Genomic DNA, 25,396 nt, shown 5'->3' on the forward strand with positions numbered 1-25,396 from the left:
AGGAAGCAAATAGAAGCCACTGCACCATTTAAAGTCTTTATTTACTTTCCTTTCTCTAGTCCTCAAACACTTTCCTGAGAAGAAAACTGACTGAGCCTCTTGGATCTAATCTAATAAACCTTGGTCATACAGTCAGGGTCAACAGTAGTTGAGGACTTAGAGCTATATCTGAGGTCAGGAGATTGACTTTTAAGTAGCTTATCAGAATCTTAGAATACACTCCAATTTGTATCAAGCATATTTAGGCATAGTTCTGTACCAGACTATGCATATGCATGCCCCCTTCTAGACATTTAGCAAGAATCTCTAGTGTATAGTCCTCATTGAAAATCATTAATCAAATATATTTGTATAAAATAGAGTAGACATAGAACTAATGCTGGTTCTTATCTCAACACTTTTGATGTCTCAGCTGAAGTAGATTGTGTCATTCAGGCACACACTGGAATAAATTTTTTATTCTGAAATAATCATTTAGCTCATATGAATCTCAGACTTGGTGCTGTGCTTTGGTCAATGGTGAGATAGAATGAGGAGTAGGAGATACAATACTACACTGGTACCCATGACAGAGTATGTTATGAATTAATAAAATAAATGTAAATGCTCATTTATTTGCCAATGAAATGCATGTCTCCACTGTGGGTTTCCTTGACACTGTGTTCATTTTATTTGACAGTGTGTGTGTGTGTGTGTGTGTGTGTGTGTGTGTGTGTGTATGTAATGCAAATGGCCTGTCTGAATTCATGAGGAATTTCTAAATGAGGAAATTTCTCAACAACAGTAACCAGTTTTGTCTTAGAATTGCTCTTATTCATTCTTGAGTGTCACGGAGTTGGTTATGGAAGGTTTCCAGCCACTCAAAGAAGACCGACTCCATTCTGTGTATGTCTCGCCATTTTCCTTGATATCTGCATTCTGTTATCATGACAACACCTGAAAAAAACAAAAGCATGTAAATAACCACTATGGAAGCTAACCTATTAATTTTGCCTGTTTGATTATGGCAGAGTATTTTGCCTTATGAATAGAAAAAATACATTTTGTAAAAAAAGTCAATTTTAATAATATTTTCCCTAGTGGCTATTTAAAAACCTTTCACTTTAAAAAGCATATTTTAACAATTTTTAAATCACTCTGAGAATATTCTTTGATGGTTAGAAAAGACATTAAGATTTCAAGAGTCGGTATAGATCTATGCAAGGTCACTACTAATTTGCACACAGTGGCAAAAATTTAAAACAGCTACAAATGAATATAAACCAAGATCTTTATGTAAAATATTTTAAAAAAGGAAGGAAGAAGAGTTATTTTGAAAACCATTTCAAAATATAACACAAGGATCAAATCTTATTTTGTGTCAGTATTCTTAGCATGATGCCTTGCATATAATGTTTTCTTTTTTATTTGAATAGGTTTTTATGTCATTCAATTTTATTAAAATAAAAGAATAGGCATATTAATTTATCTTAATGATTCAGCGATGACTTTGATGCTGTCTGCTACCATGATCCTGTAGCCATGATCTTGTAGCAATTAAGAAAATTTTATGTTATTAATTACTTTTCAACAAGAAATTAAAAGCCCAGAAAGCAGTGTAGAAAGGTATTTTAAGTTTAAAATAGTTATATCTTTGTTCTAGAACACAAGTGCAGAAATAAAAAATGAGCATTTCTTATGAGTCATTAAATTCTATGAAGGATTCCTCAAGTTCAGGATGGTAGCAATTTTGAGGGCATTTATAGTTGGTAGAAGGACAAAGATGGCAATGACACCTGTGAGAAGTTTCCTGGGGCCTCAGTTGCATATGCAAGACTTTTTTTTTCTAGCTGGGTTGCTCGGTATAGAGACCTTCAGTTTATTATCCTTTTTTTAATGTATGCTTAAAATATTTCATAATTTAAGAAAACACTTTTAATTGACCCTAGAGTACATCAAATATAAAACTTATTTAGCCTTGGAATTGAGGTTATTAAAAATGACTAAACAGAAGCAACTTCAACATTATAACTGAAGACAGTAAAAGCATAGCTATTTTTCTTTCTCTTTTAATAGACCACTTGAAAAAATTATACAACCTCTCTAGATCTATTTTTAAGGAAATCCTAATGCTCCTTTTATATAAGGACTTTCATTTGCATTATAAATAAGATAATGACATTTAATCTTTGCTACTTTTTCTGAGTTTATATTTATTTCTGAGTAAAGCAGAATGACCTACACTAAATGAAAATGATAATAGCTGCCATTTATTAAGGTTTTAGTATGAACCAGGTCTAATTCTTATTAATCACTAATCCTTATAATAACCCTGTGAGTTAGATGTTATTAACCTACCTTTATAAAAGGAAAAACACCTAGGCAGAGAATGCTTCATTATTTTTTTCAGATTTATACAAGTAATAACTGACAGTTCTAGTGTTCCAGTAAAGGTCTGTCAGTTTTTTGGTGTGGTTTTTTTTGCACTTTCCTCATAAATCAAGTGCCCCATCCCTAGTAAAATACCAGTAAGATCCAGATTTAAGTTAATTTAAAACTCTATGGGTTACCATTGGATAGCAGGGGCCACTGATCCTGCCCTATGGGAACTTATAAGCATGGAACATTTTGGAGTGAGAAGCAAAAATAATAAACACTAAAGAGAAGTGCTATGTGGATTTTTTAAAAAATATATTTTATTGATTTTTTACAGATAGGAAGGGAGAGGGATAGAGAGTTAGAAACATCAATGAGAGAGAAACATCGATCAGCTGCCTCCTGCACACCCCCTACTGGGGATGTGCCCGCAACCAAGGTACATGCCCTTGACCAGAATCGAACCCGGGACCCTTCAGTCCGCAGGCCGAAGCTCTATCCACTGAGCCAAATCAGTAAGGGCTCTATGTGGATTTTTAAAGAAACAATAAGCCCCTTAAAAAAAAGGAATATCTTTACATCTTAATGCAATTGGTGGAAATATAAGTCCTTCCTTTAGTTTATAGGAAGAAAGAAAGAACTTGTTTACAACTGAGATGTTTCAACTACTGCAATTCTGATTTTCAATTATGTATATATATATATATATATATGAACATATATTCACTATTGTTGCACCTTAACATTTATTGAGTATTCACTATATATCAGTCATGTGAATACTTTATTGCTTTATATGAATTACCTCATTTAATTTTGAGAATAAACCCTTCTAGTACATGCCAGTTTTACCATCTTGTCTATGAATGGACAAACTGAGTCTTAAAAGAGGTCTTGAGAGCTGCTCAAAATCATAAATCCATTGAGAAGTACAGCATGGCATCTAATCATAGGTAGTCTCATTCCAAACCCCTTGCTCTGCACTGCTGAAAGGTACTGCCCTCTGATTCTGCAGTGTGTGTATGCTGGATGCAAACAGAAAGCCTGTGCAAAGAGAGAGGGTAAGAATACTAAGCTGTTCAAGCTGTTTTTATTGACATCCAGTTAAGGGCTCTTATACAACATTAGGATGATTTTACTTTTGACAATTCTACTTCCAGAAATCTAATTTTAGTTTGACAGGTAACCAAAGGTTGCGAATGTAATCTTTTGCAATATTTTAGATATTTGGATGCTATTGGAAACTGCCAAGTGCTTAGATGTAAACTACTGATCTTTCTCTCTTTTTTTCTTGTTATCTCTATATTTTACAAGGTAAAAATTCTGTTGATAATTTTTTTTAGAATGTAGTATACTGCAAAAAAAAAAGGTTGTTTTATTATGCAATATTTATAGATTTACTGGATTTCTTCTCTAGCCAACTGAGAATTTAGCAACAGTTAAATGCTGAAAAGACTGCCAAAACCGGTTTGGCTCAGTGGATAGAGCGTCGGCCTGCAGACTGAAGGGTCCCAGGTTCGATTCCGGTCAAGGGCATGTACCTTGGTTGCGGGCATATCCCCAGTAGGAGATGTGCAGGAGGCAGCTGATCGATGTTTCTCTCTCATCGATGTTTCTGACTATCTATCTCTCTCCCTTCCTCTCTGTAAAAAATCAATAAAATATAAAAAATAAATAAATAAATAAAAATGCTGAAAAGACACTGCAGCTTTATGAATGTAGCATTGTTATGTTAAAATATTTAGTTCTATTTTCATGACTGTAATTAAAAATATATATTAAGAAATTAAGAAATTTCAACTGCAATTAACTGTGGCTCAGAGCATGTGTCAGTGAAGGATTTCTCAGTTCTTCTTGTTAAATGTTGAATAAATGCTGAATTCTCTGGGGAAATAACTTGAATATCCATTGATTTTCCTAGTACAGTAATTAAATATATCCCCTAAGGAAATATATTTTACTGTGTTGCAAAGCTGCCTATTGTCTGTGCATCTTGGTCCAGGTGAGCTATTTCCTGGTTCTTGGCCTGCCATAGCTCATGGCCCCTTAACCATTATTGCCTACAGATGAGGACCTGTGTCTTCCTTTTGCTTTAAAGGTCATCTCTATTTTCCCTAAATATATTTTTGTACTTTAAAATACTATGATTGTCATAAAAAGACAGGGGAAACAGAACATATAAAAGTTGTTTGGGGCTTATATAGGGATTTAGAGAAGAATTCCCTACTGATACTAATGACAATAAATTGAAATAAAGAGAACATTTATTTCTTCCTTTACTTTCCTCTGTTGTTTCCCATCTTTGTAGGTTTTCAACTGTATAATAAGTGCTCCTGGGGAGAAGGCCATACTGATGAAAATATACAATCCTGCCTTTACTGATTCCATATTCTATTTCTAATATTTATAAATCCCCCATGTTCCGCAAGAATGGATCTCTCATTTGACAATAAGACTCATTTGATTTAACATTTGTCATTTATTGTGTTTTAGGTTGATATTGAGGAATATCATATAATGCCATACTTGTCTAAACTATTTGTGGTATCTACAGTAGAAAGCTTTCAATACACAAATGATTATTAAGTATCTGCCATGTGTGACAGGTACTGGCAATACAATAAGCTTCTGCCTTTGAGAATCTTACAAAATGAATACAGATGTCTGGGGAATGTGACATTACAACACAATTAAATGTTTAATAGTGAGGGAAGGACATGAGGAATTACATAGAACAGCCTTTATTCTTTTTGGAGAGAGAGATTACCCCTTGGAGGAAGTTAAAGAACACATAATCAGAATAGTAAGAGAGTATATAATTCGGGAAGTTCATGAAGAGGTTGGTAGGGTACAGGTGGGGAACATGAGAGAATGTTCCGCAAGTGGGAGGAACATGCTCAAAACCAGATAAGACTTCTAGATTTCACTCAAGAATAGAGCCAGCTAGAAAGACCATTATTCATCCTCTGATAAACAACAAACATTTGGACATGGCATTTCTTGTATCCATCAGTGTGATCACAAAGTAGTCAGCTAGCATGAAGTCTAAGGAAAGGCTCCTGCAGGGACAGACAGGATTCAAGCTCTTGTTCGTCAAGAGCAGACACATGTGAAAACCAGCAGGAGAATTCAACTAGACTATACTAAGTCCTCACTTGATGCTCTTGGTAGGTGGCATTAAGCATAAGGTGTATAACAAGACCAATTTCACTATAGGTTAATTGATATAAACAAGAATAACATTCCTAATTTCAGCAATGCTGTAAAAAAAAACTATGCTGAACTAATGAAATAGTGTTATTTGAGGACCTGCTGTATTTAACAAATTTGCAAAAGCTAAGTGTGGGCAGCAGTATGCAGCTGCTGGAGCCACAGACATAAAGGTACTTGGCACATTTCTGCAGATTTTTTTATCAATCCCCCAAAATTGCTCAAAAAGTAATCAAAATGAGAATACTGACAAAGTTGATGAATTAGTGCACATGTGGGTGATGGCAAAGAGCAGCTGGTGTGTGAGGAACATGAAAATCTGCCTGGATCTTCACCTATGCTGTTGGAACATACTTATCCTCCATGCTGTGGGAACATACTTATCCTCCATGCTGTGGGAACATACTTATCCTCCGTGCTGTGGGAACATACTTATCCTCTATGCTGTGGGAACATACTTATCCTCCGTGCTGTGGGAACATACTTATCCTCCATGCTGTGGGAACATACTTATCCTCCATGCTGTGGGAACATACTTATCCTCCATGCTGTGGGAACATACTTATCCTCCATGCTGTGGGAACATACTTATCCTCCGTGCTGTGGGAACATACTTATCCTCTATGCTGTGGGAACATACTTATCCTCCGTGCTGTGGGAACATACTTATCCTCTATGCTGTGGGAACATACTTATCCTCCGTGCTGTGGGAACATACTTATCCTCCGTGCTATGGGAACATACTTATCCTCTGTGCTGTGGGAACATACTTATCCTCCGTGCTGTTGGAACATACTTATCCTCCGTGCTGTGGGAACATACTTATCCTCCGTGCTGTTGGAACATACTTATCCTCCATGCTGTTGGAACATACTTATCCTCCATGCTGTGGGAACATACTTATCCTCCATGCTGTTGGAACATACTTATCCTCCATGCTGTGGGAACATACTTATCCTCCATGCTGTGGGAACATACTTATCCTCCTTGCTGTGGGAACATACTTATCCTCCATGCTGTGGGAACATACTTATCCTCCGTGCTGTGGGAACATACTTATCCTCCGTGCTGTGGGAACATACTTATCCTCCGTGCTGTGGGAACATACTTATCCTCCGTGCTGTGGGAACATACTTATCCTCCATGCTGTGGGAACATACTTATCCTCCGTGCTGTGGGAACATACTTATCCTTCGTGCTGTGGGAACATACTTATCCTCCGTGCTGTGGGAACATACTTATCCTCCGTGCTGTGGGAACATACTTATCCTCCATGCTGTGGGAACATACTTATCCTCCATGATGTGGGAACATACTTATCCTCCGTGCTGTGGGAACATACCTTGTCCTCTACTAGAGGCCCGATGCATGAAATTCATACAAGGTAGGCCTTCGCATGCCTGGCTGCCTCAGCTGCTCCCTTGCAGCCCCGGCCACCTTGGATGCTGCCTCACAGCCCTACTAGCTGCCTTGGCCCTCGCAGCCTGGCTTCATCTGGAAAGTCGTCTGGGAGGTCATCCAGATGGTCATTCCTCTGTTTGGCCATTCGGTCGATTTCTATATTACACTTTTATTATTATAGATGCTATGGGAGCATAACATCCTCTGTGCTCTGGGAACATACCTTATCCTCTGGGAGGAATGGCATCAAAGACAGACATCTTTGGCAACTGGTGAAAATCAGTGTAGCTAGGGGAAAGAAATAGGAAAAAACAAACAGAAACAAAACAACTTAGCTACCCTTGGAAGAGGGACAGGAATATGGCCTTGACCCAGAACGAAAAGCTGAGGGAAAGTCAGAAGCAATGAGAAGGTTGCATGCTTCACACACATGGTACAGTTTGTTTACCTGAAGGCTGAAGCTTAGCTGGAGAACATCAGAGAAAACAGGGGATACTTTTCAAGATCCCCAGTGGATGTCTGAAACCATGGAAAGTACTGAACCCTATATATTTAATGATTTCTATACATATTATAAAGTTTAATTTATAAGTTAGGCACAGTAATATATTAACAACAAAAACTAATATTAAAATATAATTATAACAATATACTGTAATAAAAGTTATGCAAATGTGTCATTATTAGATAAGGGAAGGTTTACTTGACACAAGCACAGTGATACCACAGTGGTTGATCTGATAACTGAGAAGTCTATTAAGCAACTAATAGGCAGATGGTGTATACAATGTGGATACACTAGGAAAAGGGCTGATTCACACCCAGGGCAGAGGGAGAGAGATTTCATCATGGCACTCAGAATAGCATCTAATGTAAAACTTATGAATTGTTTATTTCTGGAATTTTTCATTTAATATTTTCAGACTGTGACTAAAAATAACTGAAACTGTGGAAAGTGAAACCACCAGCAAAGGGAAATTATTGTGAACAGAATTTAACTTTATATGATCATCGCAATAGATGAAGAGAAGGTATTTAAAACACCATGTTCATTTCTTGTCAACATTTTCTGGAAACTAGGGATAGAAAAAATATTAATCTAATAAAATATTATAAAGAACCTATAAGTAACATTATATTTAATATTTGGTGATAAAACTTTCTCCTTAATTAGGAACAGGTCTGCTCTTATAACTTCTATTCAACATTGCACTGTAAAGTCTTAATGTAATAAAACAAGAAAAAGAAATAAAACATATTTAGATTGGAAAGGAAGAAATAAAAGTGCCTCTGTTCACAGATGACAGGATTGTCTATGTAAAAAATCAAAAAGAATCTACAAAGAAAGCTGCTCCTAAAATTAATAAGTGAGTTTAGAATGGTCTCAGAATAAAAGGTCAACAGCATGAATAAATCAATTTTATCTCTATTAACTACTAATTAACAACTGGAAAAAAATTAAAATATCATTTTAAAATAGCATCACAAAATGAAATATTTAAGTATAAATATAACAAAGAATGTTCAGGATCTGTAAGTTGAAAAGTATAAAACTTTGATTAAAAAAACCAAAGACCTAAGTAAATGCAAAAATATACAGCCTGTGACTCAAAAGATCCAATAACTTAAAATAGTAATTTTCTCCAAATTGATATGTGTGTTTAACACAATCCCAATCAAGTTTGCAGAAATTTAAAATTTTCACAGAAAGGCAAAGGAACTGGAATAGCCAAATGATTTGGAAAAAAGAAACAAAGTTTGAGGACTCACTCTAAGATTTCAAAACTAGTCAAGGCAAGAGGATAAATATATAGAACAAGAGAACAGAATATAAAATCAACAAATAGACCCATACAAATGCTGTCTACTTATTTTTTACAAAGATCCAAAGGCAATTCAATGCAGAAAGAATAGTCTTTTTAATAAATAACACCAAAATATTTATGTATTTATAACAGGTAGTGCAGGGACATTTATAGATATGTAAAAATAGTATTATTAAGACTTAATCTGTATATTACATCTTATACTAAATATTAGCTCAAAATGAAACATAGACTTTAATATATGATGTAAAACTATAAATATTCTAGAAGAAAACATAGGAAAAATAATTTGTGATGATCAGTTTAACAGTGTTATTTTTTCTTAACATAGACTACAAAGCTATCTCTATAATTTAAAGTTAAATTTTATTAAAATTAAAACATTTTGCTTTAAGACAATCTTAAGTTAATGAAAAGACAGAGACTGAGAGAAAATATTTGTAGGTCAGATGCCTGACAAAATGCATGTTCCTAGAATATATAAAGAACTCTGAAAGCTAAACAATAACAAAACAACAACCACAAAAGCCAATTGAAAAAATAGAAAAAAGATATAAATAAGCACTTCACCAAAGAAGATCTATGAATGAAAAAAAGCAAGCCTAGGAACAGATGATGCTCAATAGCATTAGTTATTAGAGATTGAAAATCAAACCCACATTGAGATATGACTATTCACATACTCCATGGTTGAAATAAAAACATATGGACTCTAGCAAGGTTGGGCAAGAATGTGGAACAATAGGAACTCTCATATAGTTTGGGTGCCCATATAAAATGCAAGAACAGCAACTAGAGATAACAGTTGGCTCTTTACATAAGGATAAACAGACACCATATTGCCACATAGTCCTCCTCTAGCTATTTATCCAAGAGAAATAAAAAATATTATGCTCCCATAAAAACTGGTATATGAATGTTTATAACAGCTTTATTCATAATTATCCCAAACTGGAAACAGCACAGATGAATGGATAAACTGTGGTATAGGCACCAAGTGAATACTTCTCTGTGATAAAATGGAAGACACTATTCATTCATGCAACAATATGGATATAACAAATACATTTTGAAAGCTTTAGTCAAACCAAAAGAATCATGTACTAGACAATTGCATAAATATGATCTAGAAAAGACAAAACTATAGGATTGAAAATAGGCCAGTACTTTCTAGCATTGAGGATGGGGAAGAAATAGATTTAAAAGAGGGCAATTCAGGATAAGTTCAGAAGCGATAAAACTGTTTTTGACGCAGAATATCATGGGTAGAACACAATCCTACGCATTTGTCAAAATTTGTTGAACTTTATATGACAAAGAGTATTTTATACTATATGTAAATAAAAACCAAAGTAAGATGTGGAGATATAAATGAATACAAGCTATAATGAATGGACCTGACTAAATTACCCAAATAGTAATGAAGAAAATCTATAATAATAAAAGGGTAATATGCTAATTAGACCAGATGTCCTTCCAGACGACCTGCCAGATGAAGCCAGGGCTACAAGGGAAGCCCAGGTCCCAGGTGCCAGAGGGAAGCTGGTGCCAGCAGCCAGGGGAAGGAATGCCTACTGTTGCATGAATTTTGTGCATTGGGCCTCTAGTAGGACATAAAATAACTAGCCTAACATCTATGGGAGACACTAACTTTACTTGATACTATAAGATTAAAGACAAAAAGAACTGTTCACAAACATTATATTCTAGTTAGTAACATTTTTGCTCACAGGATGTAGATTGCCAATTCTTAGAGGCATTAGGCATTTTGATGTGAGCTGAAATAATTATTTAATAAGCAACTCTTTAAAAATGGCCAGGTAACCTAAATCACATATACTCTTTTCATCTAGAGACAAGATATTTATCCCCCCTCTGATATTTCTCTGTCTTAAAGCTAAGCCCAGTTTCTAATGTGGGAAAGTGAGGTGTGATTGACAGTGTCATGAGAGACATACTAGAGCAGGGGTGGGCAAACTTTTTGACTCGAGGGCCACAATGGGTTCTTAAACTGGACCGGAGGGCCGGAACAAAAGCATGGATGGAGTGTTTGTGTGAACTAATATAAACTCAAAGTAAACATCATTACATAAAAGGGTACAGTCTTTTTTTTTTTTTTTTAGTTTTATTCATTTCAAATGGGCAGGATCGAGACCGTGGGCCATAGTTTGCCCACGGCTGTACTAGAGTGAATACCATAGCCAAAAAAAAAAAAAAAAACCATTACAGGTAGGGAGAAATACAGTTTAGTGTTTAAGAGTCCTGGGCTTATAGCTAATCAAATCTCCAAGCCTATTTCCTCTACCTACAACACTTTTTTATCTTTAGTTAAGTTTCTCCTTCCCATGTTTCCTTTTTTACTTCTATAAAATAAGGATAATTAGTGTAGCTACCACCTTAGTTCTTTAAGGATTAAATATATTAAAGATATTAAATATATTAAATACTAGAGACTTGGTGCACAAAAATTTGTGCACTCGGGGGGGGGGGGGGGAGGGTCCCTCAGCCCGGCCTGTGCCCTCTTGCAGTCTGGGACCCCTAGGGGGATGACCACCTGCTGGTTTAGGCCCGCTCCCCAGGGGATTGGGCCTAAGCTGGCAGTCAGACATCCTTCTGGCAGTCCGGGAGCCCTCGGGGGATGTCCACTTGCCAGCAGGGAGCAGGACTAAGCTGCAGTCGTGTATCCTTAGCACTGCTGAGGAGGCAGGAGAGGCTCCCACCACCACTGCTGTACTGGCAGCCATCAGCCTGGCTTGTGGCTGAGCAGAGCTACCCCATGTGGGAGCGACTGACCACCAGAGGGCAGCTCCTGCATTGAGCGTCTGCCCCCTGGTGGTCAGTGTGTGTCATAGTGACCAGTCATTCCCAGTTGTTCTGCTGTTAGGGTCAGTTTGCATATTACCCTTTTACTATATAGGATAGAGGCCTGGTGCACAGGTGGGGGCTGGCTGGTTTGCCCTGAAGGGTGCCCTGTATCAGGGTGGGTGTCCCGCTTGGGCGCCTGGCCAGCCTGGGTGAGGGCCAGGATAATAAATCAGGGCTAAGATGTAGATTTAGAACACATGACATATAAATGTCAGAGATAACACAGAATAGAAGGCAAAACCAAAATAAATGGTATTAATTACCCCAGAAGGGTGAGTACAATTAATAAAGAAAAGGACCTATAATAAAGCCTAAATGCATTGCTAATCATACATGGAAATAATGATTTTATAAGAATCAGTATTGTATCAGGGTGGTAGTATAAACAGTTTCCAATTTTTTAAATAAATTCCAATTATTTATTAAATATTTAATCACAAATAATAAGTTCATGGGATGTAATGGCAATTATACCCATATTAATAGTTAGTTTCAAAAATTGAAAATTCAACAAAACTTAGTTGTTATTTGACATTTAAACTTAATGACTCTAAATCTGACCAACCTGGAAAATATCTATTATTGTCCCAGTACAGAATATTTTCATATAATTTTGCATTAGTGATTTTAAAGTCTATTTTTATCTTCCATGAGCACCTTCAGATATGCATATATGCATTACATAACTTATTATATGTATTAATATAAAGATAGATAGTTAGACATTATATTAACCATACCAAAGCAACTATTTTTCCAGGGTTTTTAGCAAGTTTTATTTCTCTAGTTCAATAATATTTTTTTTCTTTTGATGAACTGATGTTCCATAGGATTCTGCCCCTTGAGAAGCCTACATCATTTGATTTATATTTTAGATTTATAAAGCAAATATTTCTTCATATCTATCTCTTGTCCAGGCTTTACCTGTTTACTTGGCATTATCAGGGTAGATAGAGCCTGAGAAGTCTTTTTATGAAAAGCAACCAATCAGAAGACTAAGGCTCTAGGAGATCAAAGATCTGAAAACTAAAATGTTTGGTGTAAGACTATTACTACTTGATCTTAACAGATAACTCTGAATTTAGGTCTGTGGCATTCAGCTGTGGGTAAGACAACATTCTGATTATTTCTGATATTAGCAGTTAGAAGATTTCCTTCTGCCTAGAGTAAAATGAATGTTCAGCGGAGCTCACAATTTTTCCTAAAACATATGTTAGGATTTTTATTGAAGCTTATGGAAATAAATCTCTAGACAAGTATATAGGTTTTTCTTCTGTTGTCTAAAGAAATGACATTTTGTAGAACATTTAAACATTATGTTACTATTACCCATAGTTATTTATCTTTGGAGTCTTTGAGTAAAATTATTTGGAAATACTGATGGAAATGAGGACAGATTAGTTACTCAGTAATTTACAGCTTATGCCCTGAGCAGGATTGAGTTTTACAAATCTAGTTAAAAAAAAAGAAAAATAGTTCCATGATCTGAGGGTTCAAATTTAATTATGCCACAAATAATTTTATTGGTATAGTTTAGGAACTATGGTGACTACTGCCATAATTTTCATGGCTTCCCATGTATTTTCTTGGTAAAAGATTGTTGATGTTCTTTATCTATTTGCATCCTACAAATAAAAAATGTCAGACCCAGAACTGTATATTAAATCTCCACAGGGCCCTGAGAGATCAGGGTTTACAAAGCACTGATATTATCATGTTTGTCAGCAACAGGAGCAGCCATAGATTGTGCCTTCTGACCTATGCTCTGTACTCTGTACAAGTTTCACAGTGATTTTTCCAAAAGGCAAATCTGATATTATCACCCCCTATTTAAAATATTCCAATTCTCCTGATAGCCTTCAGGATAAAATCTAACATCTTAATATGACCTACCTATAAGACATTTCACAATTTGGCTTCTGTTCACCCCTTCCCTCATCTTCCTTTTGCCTTCTATTCAAGTCTACAAATGTGCTACTCTCAAGTCACTAAACAAATACTATTACCCTCTTTCTGAAGTTTGGAGCTTTGAGTTTGCCCTTTGCTTTATCTGTATTATTCTACCTATATTCTTACCTAGGCATGCTCTACTTCTGTATTATGGCGTTCATCATTCAATATTGAAAAGTGCTTGTTTGCAAGTCTGAACCCCACCTAAAAAGACAAGAAAACTATCTTTTTTTTTCCTAGCACTATGCCTAGTACAGTACCAACCATTTAGAGAGTTCTTGACCAACACTTTTCGAGTGAATTAATACAGAATGCAGTGACTGTCTCCTCTGTAAGGCCTCAGACCCTCTCAGCCTTCCCAGATGCCATTGATTCCATTTCTATCTGGTCATCCTCAGACTCATGCTGATTGCATCTTAAACCAGGTACATTATTTCATTCCTAGGGTAAGTCATTGCAACTGGATCACATTAAATAATAGAGGTGGACCACACATTCTTCCCAGCAAAACATGGTAGTTTGTGTCACCATAAAAAGCTCTATACTTTGCCCTAGCCCTTTTGGCTCAGTGGAGAGAGCATCGGACTGAAAGGTACCGGGTTCAGTTCCAGTCAAGGGCACACACCTGGGTTGTGGGCTCAATCCCCAGTAGGGGGCATGCAGGAGGTAGCAGACCAATGATTCTCTCTCATCATTGATGTTTCTATCTCTCTCTCTCTCTCCCTTTCCCTTCCTCTCTGAAGTCAATAAAAATATATTTTTAAAAAGCTCTAAACTTTGAAAGCAAATATTGAGATCAGCTCAACTTTTGATTTCCTAGAAATCTGAGGGAGTACTCAATCTAAAAGTACCAAAGTCCATCATCTCTTAAGAAGTCACTGCTTATTTCAATAGAAAAGTTATTTCCTTTAATTAGAAACTTATTTTAGATTAATTATTTGAAAAACAAACTTTGAGATGGAGAGTTGCATGCAGGAAGTTTATAGGGCAGTGCTCTAGAGAACCCAAACCCTGGAAGACAGTTAAGATAAATAGTACTGGGCAGAGGGAAAGGTTGAAATATGATGTAGTTTTGACAGATATCTTGGCTGATCTCTACAGGGAGTTCTGGGGCTGGGATGATCCTGCTTAATGGTCTCAAGTGTGAGTTAAAGGGTCTAGGTTTCTGTAACCCCTTGCCAACTAGCTATGCTTTTAGACTTCCCCTGAGTAAGATGATAACTTTGGGAAAGGCAGCACTCATCTGCTAAGGGCAATTGTGCAATAGAAATGAACAGTGTGCCATCAGCAGCTAAAACTCTCAAGCGTCATGCTGGAAACTTTTCCAGATGGAGCAAACATACAACATGAAGCACATTTATCTGAGAGGCATGGACAGACTCAAGTAGATATAAGATGACTGTTCACTTTCCTCCTTTAGGGCTGAGGCATTCATTCTTCCAGGTGCCATAAGCTATGGCAGTTCAGGCACAGGTGTTTTACTTAGTGCTGGTCATTATTTTATGTTTCTACTGCCATGTTAGCACCATCTCATGGGGCCCTTGCCCAGGTGTTAAGTCCTGTATCATGAAGGAGTGCTTCATTAGTTATCTATTGATGCAATAACAAATCTGCAAAACCTAAGTGGTTTAAAAATACATGTTTATTATCTTACAATTATAAATGGCAGAAGTATGAAATGGTTCTCATTTACTAAAAATTAAGGTATTACCAGAGTGGAGTTACTTCTAAAGTCTCCAAGGTAAAGGAATATCTTACTTTTCCAGTTTCTGGGGCTTCCCTAATTACTTGGCTTCTGGCCTCCTCCTTCCATCTTCAAAGTGAGCAATAGTGGGTTGAGTCCTACCTACATGGCATCACTCTGATGCAACAGCCACATCTTTTCTGACTCACATTTTACTCCACTCATCCCATGTTAAGAATCCTAGAATTATATTGAATAATCTAGATGATACAGAATAACCTCCCTGTTTTGAGGTTAGCTTATTAACAACCCTAATTCTACTTTCTACTTTAATTCTTCTTTGCCATGTAAAGCAAAAAACAAAAAACAAACAAACAAACAAAAAACAACAACAATGGTTCCAGATATCAAGAAGTGAACACTTATGGATTAGTGGGGATATTATTCTGCCTACCACAACTGCTAACATGTATTAAAACAAACACAATCTCTCCCTTTGATTCCTCTTAATCCAGCCCCCTCAGGATTCATATACAGTTTACACGTGAACAACAAGGAGGTTAGGGGTGCAGACCTCCCACACAGGCAAAGTCTACACAAAACTAAGTCAAATCATCACATAAGCAGATTCTCATCCAAGAACATGATCCTTGAACGAAAGAAATTTGAACTGAACTGGTCAATTGAAAAATACCCCTGTATAATGGACCTGCACAGTTCAAACTTGTGTGTTTCAGGGGTCAACTGTTTATCCTCCCCACTCCCAGTAATTTGGGGCAATTCCTACAGCTTTTTTTGGTGTGTATTCCTTTCCCTTCCTTTGTGTGCCCAGCACCGCTCCAATTTATTTATGAGATGAACACCCGAGTGATTGCATTGGTCTGATGACTCAAAGTGTAAGTGGGGCTAGATGCAGAGTGTCTTCCCCAACTTCCTGTAAGGATGGAACATCAGCCTTTTAAGAGAGTAGTGGGACCCTCCACAGGCCCCACTGTGTTCAAGGGATCTGAAAATATTTAAGTGCATTGATCCAGCTGCCTTTTACATGGTTCCCATGCCTTTCCAATTAGGGCCTTAACCTTAAGATAAACACATTTACAGAGTTGAGAATTTGAATTTTCTGGAAACTCCCCTACTCTTATAATTAAATTATGGACCTCAAACACAGCTGATTTTACCCATCAGAGATGAAAATAATGATGCTGTTTAGAAGGTCATCTGGCTTTAACACTTTACATAAATTGGTAATTAATCATCTCCAGCCTTCATATTCTTTCCCTGATGCATCAGTAGAATCGAGCAAAAACTAATTTTGGGGTTCTTGTAATATTACTTACCCTGAACTCTCTGATGCCTGAGATATTGCAACAGCCAGTCATTTGCTTTCACCATTATTTCATCCCAGTTTAACACTAGTGGAAATTTAAAATTTCACCGAGACAGCATGCCCGGTGTTAGTACTCTACTTACTTTTTGTGATGTGGTCCTCATTGTAGCCAGGCAGGAGGTAATGCAATTCAAAATCCAATTTTAGTATGTGATTTCTAGGATCATTTCTGATCTAAACTGCCTTAGGTAAGTTTCCCCAAGGAAGCAACCTCTGAGATAGAGGTTTTGGTACTGGGGATTTTCTGGGGAGCATTTCTGGTTACAAAAACACAGATTGAGTGAGGGAAACAATATTAGATGGGGAGAGAGGTTGAAAGTTAGTACCTTTGCAGCACAGACCACTGGCAATTACATAGGTGGGCAGCTCTGCTGTTAGGATGTCTCAAGAATAATTCCAACTCAAGCTCAGGGGCTGGGTTTTATACCCTGCTTTGACCAGTCAATGGATATCAGCTGCTCATAGCTGGGGCTGGCAGGCAGATGTTGAATGATGGATGAATGATTACTTTGACATATGTTTCTGTCAAAGAGAGACTAAGGGACTACTTGGCTATTGTCACTGAGTAGCCCTGTTTATCTGCCTCCTTTGGCTTTTATTGCAACAACAGCTTGAACTAAAATTAAGTATTATATACTATCAGCAGGATAAGCATCCTTGAGAAAATACGTGGTCTTTAAGCAAGGACACTTTGAAGTCTAAACATAAAGATTTTAGTAAAACACCAGGGGGTCAGACTTGTTTGGAAAATTCAAGACTTTTCAGAGAATATTCCTTACAGACTTTCCAACCAAGTCCCGTGCTTCCCCACATCTCCCCCCTTTTTGTTGTGCTGGCTACAGAAGACAGAGGGAGGTGGCCAGCTTTCTGCTTTGGAATGTCGGGGTCCGCAAAGTGTGTTTACTGCTAGAATTCTGATTGGGTAGACTATAAGAAAAACAAAGAGAATTACAATGACAGCAATGGTTAGTCTAATTAAGAAGATAGGGTGCTTACAAGCATTAAATCTTGCCTTGTAGCAAGGTGTAGGGGACAGGATTATAAAGGGGGAGGGACTAGGATGAGGAATGTAGTCACCTTCAGGCCTGGGGTCTGTAGACATCAGCTATTGTTAGGCAATGAGATGATGTTGACTCCTGGTGGTTGGTCTGGACCATACTTATTGGTTCTGTTTGTTGGATTAACAGCTGAGTCACCTCCCTCATTACTTCCAGACCTTGAAAAGAAAACTTTAAGAAACACTTAACCCCTATTCACATATAAGTATATATGTTCTAAGATTTAAAATAATATGATTACTAGTACTTTTCAGATTAATTCAGGTGTTCTATTAGATTTGTTATTGAGTATACTTATAAACATTCTTGTAACTTTCACAATTATTCTTAAATATTTCTATTTTAATTTTCTTTCTTCCTGCTAGATTTCTTTCTTTATAATCCTTTTCATAATTTTTACTTTCTGAACTCTATTTATTTTTAACTTGTATAGACCCTCTGTAACGTATACATATTTTTTACAATTTACACATATTTTCTGCAATTTATATATACCGCTGTAATTTACACATATTCTTTCAGTTTGTTTACTTTACTTTCTTTTTCCTTTATCTCTATACCTCCCATTATATGAAAACTATAAATTCCTTCTAAGTAGTTATGATTAAAGGTTAGTTCTACTCAGGTTCCTCCATTGCCAGCTTCAGAGCAGTTGCAGTGGTGAGAAGTATGTCTCAGACTCTATCCCTCCTCTAGTTGGCCTATCGTCCTTGCTCTGCTCATGTCTGTCTAACTGCCAACTATATCCCCCTCAAAGATCTTGGCTCTGAATTCTTTTAGGGAAAGAGGACATCAGATTTCTTCTGTAATTACTTCCTACTGAGGAGGGTTGAAGGTTTCTCTCAGAGCCAAGAAATCTTTGCTCTCTGTCAGAGGGACAATGAGGCCCAGGCACAGAAGGAGATGGAAATGGTGCCTAGAGGTGTTATTCCCTAGCTGTGAGCAGGGCTTGTAATCTGGTGGAGATTAACTTTTATAAAATTTAGTATTATTGGACAAAAGTTAGAACATTTTCTAATAATTTTCTGTTGAAATAATTTTTCCCTAAAATCACTCTTATTTTTATTAAAGACTAATTTATGTACTGTATTAAGCCTAATTGTAATTTGGCCTTATTATTTGCATGAACACAGCAAGAATAACAGTTGATAATATAGGCCATTAAAAAGTATGCTTTGCCGGAATCTCCTGAGAAAGTGTACTCCCAGGGCCAAGAAGCCAAGCCACACAGTTGCCCGCATTACCTCCAGAATTGGAGTGCATTCCTCAAGTTGAGGTCCCTACAGGTGTCTTGAGGTTTCTTTCATGCCATCTCTCAGGAAAGCAACCTTCGTTCCTAACCTGGAAAGACTGCTATGAACCACCTGACCAAGTAAGTACTAGGCTATTTATCCAAGGGGCTTATCAGCTTCAAAGTCAATCTTCATTCCTTAGAGCTTTCTGGTGACACCCAGAGTCCTGGCATGTCTCTCTTTCAGACATGATATTCCAGAAAAGCTTTCGTTAATAAAACGACAGCTGGGAACTGACTTAAGTCTCATTATGAAGAAATCAGATTCTTATTGGGTTCATGCAAACAAACATATTGCCATGAGAACAATAGTTATTTATTAAAACTATAATTATTTTTAGTTCATTTAGTCTTACAATTAAATTATTTTTCTCTTGATTTTTCTTGCTAGTATTTCTATAAATCTAGATACTTTACTCTATAGAGTAATATAAATGACATGGAATCTAGTGCTTTTTGTAAAATACAATATTCCACAATTTTATAACTTATAATAGTTATAAATGAAAACATATTAGAATCTATTTAATATGCATATATAAATAGAATATAATTATTATTTCATTATTTGACAGAGCTCCCCATATACCTTAAGTATAAAATTTTCCTTTATAAGGAGAAAAAGCAAATCTTAAAATTAAAACCCTGGAAAGGTAGTCAAATATATTATACTAGAGGCCCAGTACACAAGATGCATGCATGGCTAGGGTCCCTAGGCCTGGCCAGCAATCAGGACTGATTGGGGCCTTCTGGCTACCAGCTGCCAGCAGGGGCTTGCCTCTGTTCCGCACCACCCCCTGGTGGTCAGCGCATGTCATAGCAAGTGATCAAACTCCCGGTCTCCTGGTCGAACTCCTGAGGGGACACTTTGCATATTAGGCACATATATATATATTAGTGGCCCAGTGCACAAAATTTGTGCACGAAGGGGGGAGTTCCCTCAGCCCAGCCTGCACCCTCTCCAATTGGGACCCCTTGGGGGATGTCCGACTGCCAGTGTAGTCAGACATCCCTCTCGCAATCTGGGACCACTGGCTCCTAACCGCTCACATGCCTGCCTGCCTGATTGCCCCGAACCCCTCTGCCTGCCTGCCTGATCACCCCCAACTGCTCTCCCCTGCTGGCCTGATCTCATCCCCAACTGCCCTCCTCTGCTGGCCAATTTGGTTCTGATTGGTCTGTTTCTATGCCAGTCAGTGTTAAAAGCTCCACCTCCTAGGCCAGTGATGGTGAACCTTTTGAGCTCAGCGTGTCAGCATTTTGAAAAACCCTAACTTAACTCTGGTGCCGTGTCACATATAGAAATTTTTTGATATTTGCAGCCATAGTAAAACAAAGACTTATATTTTTGATATTTATTTTATATATTTAAATGCCATTTAACAAAGAAAAATCAACCAAAAAAATGAGCTTACATGTCACCTCTGACACACGTGTCATAGATTCGCCATCACTGTAGGCAGCCATTGGATCCTTACATTCACCCAGATTTGGTTCTGATTGGTCAGTTTCTATGCTAGTCAGCATCAAAAGCTCTGCCTCCTAGGCAGCCATTGGCTCCTCACACTTCACCCAGATTTTGTTCTGATTGGTCGTTTTCTATGCCAGTCAGCATCTCTGGACCTATCAATGGGGCCTGATCAGAAAGGCAGAATGATCAGCAGCCCCAGTGGAGGCCTGGAAAGAAATGGAAGCTTGGCTTCTGGCCCTCCTGGAGAGAAAGAGAGAGGTAAATGCTGATCAACAGCTGTCACAGACGCTACGGATCCAGCCGTGGGCAAACTACAGCCTGCGGGCCGGATCCGGCCCGTTTGAAATGAATAAAACTAAAAAAAAAAAAGACCGTACCCTTTTATGTAATGATGTTTACTTTGAGTTTATATTAGTTCACACAAACACTCCATCGATGCTTTTGTTCCGGCCCTCCGGTCCAGTTTAAGAACCCATTGTGGCCCTCGAGTCAACAAGTTTGCCCACCCCTGGATTAGACCCTGCTTCTCTCTTCAGGTCTCTCTCTGGGCCTGATTCACAGCCCCCTCAGCAGTCAGTGCTGGGTCACCAGCCTGCAGCCACAGCAGTCGGTGCTGGGTCATCACGGCAACCCAGCGCTGACGGCAGGACTGACTTCTGGTTGGTCGAGCCTCAGGCCTTGAGGGACCCAGGGTTTTTATATATTGGGATAATTATATATTATTATTATTAAACAGTATTAAGTAATTTATTCATTTAAAGTAATCAACTTCCTGATTAACATAATTATCTTAATAATATATATAAAACCTTTGCTTCCTTGGAAAATACAGGAAAAACCTTTTTTTCCCTTACTTTCAGAAATAGGCTTATTTTTCTAATGGAAAGCATACTCACATTCTTAAGAAGCATAACAGCCCTAGCCAGTTTGGCTCAGTGGATAAAGCATCAGCCTGCAGACTGAAGGGTTCCAGGTTTGATTCTAGCCAAAGGCACATGCCCGGGTTGTGAGCTCGATCACAAGTATGGGGCATGCAAGAGTCAGCCAATCAATTATTCTCTATCACCATTGATGTTTAATCTCTCTCTCCCTCTTCCTTCCTCTCTGAAATCAATAAAGAAATATATTTTTTATAAAAAGAAGAAGCCTAACAGAGATAGTGAATTTCTTAGCTGAGAAACAATTTCCTCAAACTTGGAAATCCTAAGCAGGCTCCAATGACTTACTGTGCAGTTTTTTCATTTTTTTACTCTTAGTGTTTGAGGCTTCTGTGGAGTTTTGTTGCATTCCTGGTTCTTCCTCAAACAGGGGCACCACTTTGCCAGGGCTGACTAGCAGACCCTGAACAATGGATGAATGATTACTCTGACACATGTTTCTGTGAAAGAGAGGCTAAGGGACTACTTGGCTATCGCCACCAAGTAGCCCTGTTCACCTGCCTCCTTTGGCTTTTATTGTAACAACAGCTTGAACTACTCTGATTTTGGATACTATCAGCAGGGTAAACATCCTTGAGAAAACACATGTGTCCTTTAAGCAAGGACACTTTGAAGTCTAAACATAAAGATACTAGTAAAAACACCTGGGGGTCAGACTTGTTTGGAAAAGTCAAGGCAGGAGCTGCCGCCTTTGCAAGGCCCCCCAGAGGCCTCCAACTTTTCGGAGAATCTTCCTTACAGACATTCCAACCAAGTCCTGTGCTTCCCCAGAGGAACCAGGTATATCTTTCTCTCTAGCCCAAAGAAGAACTCAGTTGTGAGCTGTTAACAGCTAACATTCCTTGCAGCTGGGGTAGATAAATACCCAGGTCTGAAAAATGAATCTGGTTGGCTCACCAGAGCCTCCACTATTAGTATTTTTTCTCTCCCCCTCATGGGTGTCTCATCTTCAGTATTCACCAATACTCAGTCCTAAGATTTATTTTCCAAAATTACTTTTGTGTTTCTGTTTTATAAAGCATTAAAATTTTATACTATAGTTTATTCAAGGATTATCTGTGTGCAATTTCATTACCTATTAATTAAATATTATGACTAGGAATATGTTGACCTGTGGGCAATATCTGATAATTGGTGATATATTATGGATTGGATATACAGTCATAATATTTACTACTCTTCTCCAGGCACAGGAATATACTTCATGTGTATTGAATGTCAGGCATCATTCTAGGCCTTCGGATTGTATCAATGAACACAACAGATGCAAATCTTGCCTGTCTGAAATATTACCATGGAACCAATAGCTCATAAACAATTGATATAATACAAAAAAGTAAATATGTAAGCTATTAGAAGGTGGTAAGTATAATGGACAAAAATCAAAGATAAGAGTGAGTGGAAATGCATAAGGCAGACTGTAATTATAAATAGATGGTAATGGTAGGAATTAATCAAAAGATACCATTTAAGCAAAATTTTGAGGAAGGTATTGGATTTAGTCATTAACTTTTTTATCCTTGGGAAGAGAATCTTTGGCAGAAAAAAAATGCTTTGAACAAGTCTTATGGTAGGAATATGCCTATTAGGTTAAAGAAAGAGCAAGAAGGCCAGTGTGGCAGCAATGATATACGAAATGGGGAAAGTAGAAGAAGGTGACATAAAAAAAGTAATGAAGACCATGTCATGTTAGGTCTTGTAGGCTATTGTACAGTCTTGGAATGAAATTGGGTACTACTGTAGGGTTTTAAGCAAACCATAATACAATCAGATTGCTAACATGTAAAGCTTTTTTTAAAGAGAATACCCTGGGAGGACAATAATGAGACGTATCAAGAGACTAAATTAGACAGCTATTCAAGGACATGCTTAGTAGGACTAGAGTAATAGCAGATGTGATCAGATCTCAGTGCCACAGAATTTTTTGAAAGATTGGATATGTGGTGTGAAAAAAATCAACTGATATGGAAAAGGCTACAGGCAGATGGAGCATAATTTTAGGGGAAGATCACACATAACACATTGAATATGTCAGTTTTGAGATTTCTAATAAACATCCAACTTGAGACTAGCTGGCTAGGTACACATCTGTAGTTTGTGAAAGTGATCTGGATTATAGATATTAATCTAAGGGTCTTCAATATGTAAATTGTATTTAATGCCAAGGGACTGAATGAGTTCGCCAAGGGAGTATAGGCAAATTTAGAAGAGGACCAGAAACTTTAACCTGAGCAACATCCATGCTAAGAAATGGGCAAATAAATAAGGAGCCACTAAAGAAAACAGATTGGCCACTTGTTGGATTTTTTAATGTAGTGTCCTGTAGGCCAAATAAAAAAGTGAATCCAAGTGAATTGATAATGCTGGACGATTAACGGCTCAAAACTGACTTGGGTCCAGCACCATATAGTTTAAAAATAGACAATTTGCATTGTTTTGAATTTTACACTTGATCTTAGCCAAAAGGCTGAGAAGCGATGTTTGAATCCTAATAGAACATTACTATTTAAATGCTATCATATTTATTTTAAAGATATAAAATGTAATCTCAAATTACTTAACTCATCACCCGGATAAATAGTGGGTTATAGAGCTCAATTCTGTAGACTACAAAGTGCATGTTCATCTCACTCAAGTATGGGTAATTTTGTTTAGTAGTGTCTTTGAAAACAAAATAATCTTTCTATATGGCACCATTAAGAGTCCAAGATAGAGGATGTTATCTGAGCATACCAGCTGATTTTTTAAGTCTGACCTTCAGGATTATCATTCTCCAGTTTTTTCAAACTTCATATTTACATATTTAGACATTGTTTTTCTAGCATTTTATCTCCTGACCAAATATTTCCACTAGTGTATCCACAATGCAATTTAAAGCAAACATACGACTTCCGTCCAAGTTTTCATTTTCCTTCAGTTCTCAATTGTTTAACCACATAAAGAGTTACTATTGCTAGAAAACTTGGAGTCATTTTCAAAAGATCTAATTGATTACTACATTAAAAAAAACATACCTCTTCCTCTCTATAAATGCCATATTGCTCATGTATTATTGCTCCTCAGGACTGTTATGTGCCTTGGCTTCTCTTACCAACAGTTGTCTTCTACATTATAGGCAAGACTATCATTCAAATATAACTAATCATGGCTACTTTCTTACCCAAAGACCTTTAGTGATTTCATGTTGTCCATAATAATTCAGATTACTTAGCATATTATAAAAGATCTTTTACAATCTATCTCCAAGATTTTCAAATTTTATTTCCCTCTACTCCACTTACTCCATTTTACTGATGCTCATGGTTAGCTACATAAAAGACTCATTTGTTACTCTCTTACCAAATATTGGCAAACACACATATTCTATGCAACTCTTAAGTCACACTTTAGAAGGTATTTACTCCATAAAGTCTATATTCTCCAAGCAGAAAAGGGCTGTTCTATTTCTTCTGTGGCCCTAGCTCTGTAATGTCATTGATCACATTTAGTGAAATGACTTGTTCCATGACTGGTTCTTCCTTGTGGACAGGGATCATGTCATATTTATTTGGCACCTTTAGCCCTGACTTTCTCAAAGCCTCAAAGTGTGTAGTACATTGCTACCTGGTGACAGCTAATGGTTTGTTAATTGATTTAATCAGGGTATAGCCCTGGCTCTCAAGGAACTTCAACTCTAATCAGATAATTTGTTTATTCTTAATGTTTTTTAAGAATAAGTTCCTACATTTTAGGTGTACCTTATTTCCACTTTAATGGTACTATCCATCTAACTGATTTTGTTGTTCTAGTGATAGTGAGCCCTTCAGAGGAGGCATTTTTCTGTCCATCTTTCCATGTAAATTACTCCATTTCACATGGTTGCTTTGTTCAAACCTTACATCTTTATCCTCTCAAAGACAGTTTTAATATTTGAAACCATCAAATTTTCTTTGGGGTTTAAACTTTATATAAGCACCAGTT

At 37.2% G+C, this 25,396-nt stretch overlaps 1 non-coding gene across 1 annotated transcript; it reads right to left on the minus strand.

The window, feature by feature from the left end:
- Positions 1-23,732: 23,732 nt before the first annotated feature.
- LOC118677759 lies at positions 23,733-23,915 on the minus strand. Its single transcript, XR_004974493.1, has one exon. It is a non-coding gene; the product is annotated as a U2 spliceosomal RNA (small nuclear RNA).
- Between the last annotated feature and the right edge of the window lie 1,481 nt (positions 23,916-25,396).

Source organism: Myotis myotis, unplaced genomic scaffold (genome assembly GCF_014108235.1).
Source record: "Myotis myotis isolate mMyoMyo1 unplaced genomic scaffold, mMyoMyo1.p scaffold_m19_p_2, whole genome shotgun sequence".
Lineage (NCBI taxonomy): Eukaryota > Metazoa > Chordata > Mammalia > Chiroptera > Vespertilionidae > Myotis > Myotis myotis.